This window comes from Sinocyclocheilus rhinocerous, unplaced genomic scaffold, assembly GCF_001515625.1.
Source record: "Sinocyclocheilus rhinocerous isolate Xijiao unplaced genomic scaffold, SAMN03320098_v1.1 scaffold1457, whole genome shotgun sequence".
NCBI classification, from domain to species: domain Eukaryota; kingdom Metazoa; phylum Chordata; class Actinopteri; order Cypriniformes; family Cyprinidae; genus Sinocyclocheilus; species Sinocyclocheilus rhinocerous.
In genome coordinates, this window is record NW_015632100.1 from 354,630 (window position 1) to 358,032 (window position 3,403).

The 3,403-nt window shown below is 40.1% G+C and overlaps 1 long non-coding RNA gene across 1 annotated transcript in view; it reads right to left on the reverse strand.

The window, feature by feature from the left end:
* LOC107742191 (uncharacterized) overlaps window positions 1-3,403 on the reverse strand; it is a 21,471-nt gene that overhangs the window by 11,155 nt on the left and 6,913 nt on the right. The window contains exon 2 of the long non-coding RNA XR_001640289.1: window positions 2,073-2,077. This is a non-coding gene — a long non-coding RNA (uncharacterized LOC107742191). The remainder of the gene's footprint in view (window positions 1-2,072; window positions 2,078-3,403) is intronic.

The following is a 3,403-nucleotide window of genomic DNA, read 5'->3' on the forward strand; positions in this document are numbered from 1 at the left end:
TCTATTTTATCAGTGAAGCAATTCATAAAGTCATTACTATTAAATTGTGAGGGAATATTTAGATCGGGTGGTGTCTGGTTATTTGTTAATCTAGCCACTGTGCTAAATAAAAAGCTTGGATTGTTTTGGTTATTTTCTATGAGTTTGTTGATATGCTCGGCCATGGCAGCTTTTAGAGCCTGTGTATAGCTGGGCATTCTGTTTTTCCACGCAATTCTAAAAATTTCCAAGTTAGTTTTTCTCCATTTGTGCTCAAGACTACGAGTTTTTTTCTTTAGAGAATGGGTATTACTGTTGTACCATGGCGCAGTACGTTTTTCTCTAACCTTTTTCAATGTGATGGGGTCAACAGCTTCTAATGTATTAGAGAAGATAGTGCCCATGTTGCTAGTCATTTCGTCTAGTTCATGTGTACTTATGGGTACACAGAGCAGTTGAGATAAATCAGGCAGGTTATTTGGTGCCTGGAACAATAGTTCTGCCTGGACGATAAAGCGGAGCCATATACACTGAACAAAATTATAAACGCAACACTTTTGTTTTTGCCCCCATTATTCATGAGCTGAACTCAAAGATCTAAGACTTTTTCTATGTACACAAAAGGCCTATTTCTCTCAAATATTGTTCACAAATCTGTCTAAATCTGTGTTAGTGAGCACTTCTCCTTTGCCAAGACAATCCATCCACCTCACAGGTGTGGCATACCAAGATGCTGATTAGACAGCATGATTATTACACAGGTGTGCCTTAGGCTGGCCACAAGAAAAGGCCACTCTAAAGATGGTGTATAAAATTGATTTTAAGATAAAAAATAGACGATAAAGAATTAACTTGACGGAGCTCAAACTCAAAACACACGGCAGCAACAAACAGCTATTCACAAAGCTGCTGAGACCAATAATCATGCCAATTAATTGGCTGATGGCATTTGTGCTGCCCACCTCAAAAGCACATGTACGCATCATCGCCGCTCAGATTTTAAAAACCACTGAGGAATATGGCAAACTACACATCATTTTTTTTCCTACTCCGGGAACAAGCAAGGTTACAAATGTAGCCCCCTTATCAATTTACCTTTGGTGCTTGGCCCCTAATAATCTTGAACTTGATGTCCTGCATTGCCGGAGGACCTTTTAACCCTCTGGGCCTCTTCGGTCATTTTTGACAGAGCAATTTTATATTTAGAAATTTAAAAAAAAATCATAGCTTCATTGGAATGTGATGACACATCGTGACTTTTGTCGCATTAGCTATGTGAACACACAAAAAATCATGGACATGATTTGGATATGTTAAAGGGTCAAAAAAAAAAAAGTCACACTTGGCTCCTTCGTGGTCAAAAATTACCAACACAGGAAATGAATGGGAAATACGAAAAAATATGAAAACTCAGAGAATCTTTTGGTGGTACAAACTACAAATCAGTCACTGTGCAGAAAAAAAGTGCACAGCAATCAAGGGGTGACACTCTAAAATATAAAGTGTGCAAAACAGACACCCACGCACGCAAACACACACACACACACAGACACACACACACACACACACACACACACAGAGAGAAATTAACAAGTAAGACTGCAACAGAGCAAATTTTGAGAATATGTGAAATAAAATGAATAAATGAAAAAAAAAAATACAAAAGAGTCTCTCTCTCTCTCTCTCACACACACACACAAACATACAAACACACACACAGCAAAATAAATGGTAAGACTGCCACATAGAAAAGTTTGAGAATATGTGAGATGGGGAGAGTCATATTTTTTGCCACCATGCCACTGAAAGATTTTGCCAGATTGTAAAGTCCGGTCCGTTTTGACGACAAAACAACAAGAGCTGGGGAAAGCACTGTGGACCCCTTCATGAAAAGAAGACAGAACATTCCTCACACACTAGCCTCTCTGAGCTTCCTAATAAAACTGCAGGATTCCATGGATGAGCAAGCTGGTGCCTGCAGAGCTGGTCCCTTCACGGCTGGTGCCTCTACAGCCGGTTCCTCTATGGCTGGAACATAAAACGCCCTGATGGACAAAAACTTGTTCTGTTCCCAGTGTAAGATGCTTTATCACCAACTCTTGCAATTGGGCCAGTATAAGCCAGTCATCCAGGTAATGGGAGCCTCAATGGGGCCAGAGACATGTCCATGCATTTATTTTCCTCCAAAAGCAAACAAAAAGCAAACAAGGAATTTCCTTTGTCTCTAAATGATCTAGAAAATAGAAAATATGCAAATAGATCTAGAAAAAATGCATCCTTCAGGTCAATCCTAACAAATCAATCCTGTGTTCGAACCTCAGAAAGGATGGACTTCAACTTCAGCATTCTGAAACATGCACACTCTGAGTGTGAGATTCAAGTGATCCATGTCCAGATTGGGACACAAGTCACCGAAGATGCTGGACTCTGCCTGGGAAGGAGGAACTTCCTCTATGGCCCACTTTCCAGAAGAGAGAGTATGTCTTACTTAGTTGGCACCTTTGCAAGTGCGAAGAAAACAGCTGCTTTGAAGACTTTGAAACTTCCAGGTGAAGGCTGTGGAAGAAGGGCCATTGTCTACGGGAAGAATGAGCACAGCATCCGAAATAAACAGTTTTTGTTTTATCCAGCTGTATTTACTCAGTGCAACTTATAACATCCAAGTGAAAGATATAACACCAACATGTCAGAAAAAAATAAATACAAAAATAAAAAAACAGAATCACTAATTTGGAAAAGGGATCACCCCCTTGTGTCAGTATTTTGTTGAACCACCTTTTGCATTAATTACAGCCTTTAGTCTGTTGGGATATGTCTCTACTAACTTTGCACATCTAGACTTTGCCCCCTGCTAAAAATGACTTAAATTTTTAAACTCAATCAGGTGTAGCTAATCACCTTCTCAATGGCACACAAAGCCATTTGACTTTCAGCTGTGGTCATTTTCTTTAGCTCAGCATGAAAAGAGCTTTCCTGGAGCATTTCAGTCCTTGGTAGTGCAACTGAAGCAAACAATCAACTATGGGTGGCAAGGCACTCTCAAAAGATCTTCTGGATAAAGTTGTGGAAAGGTACAAGTCAGGAGATGGATACAAAAAAAATTAAAAGGCTTTCTCAATGCCTAGAAGCACAGTCAAATCTATCATTAAGAAGTGGAAGGTATTTGGCACAACACAGACCCTCCCTGGATCAGGACGTCGCTCCAAACTGGATGAAAGAGCCAGAAGGAAACTGGTCAGAGAGGCTACCAAAAGGCCAACAGAAACTCTGAAGCAGTTGCAGGAATTTATGACAAATTTATGGTCATTGTGTGCATGTGATAACAATATCACAAATTATCCACAAATGTGGCTTGTATGGGAGGGTTGCAAGAAAAAAGCCACTCCTCAAGAAAGCCCAAGCTTTGCCAAAACTGAGCTTTGCC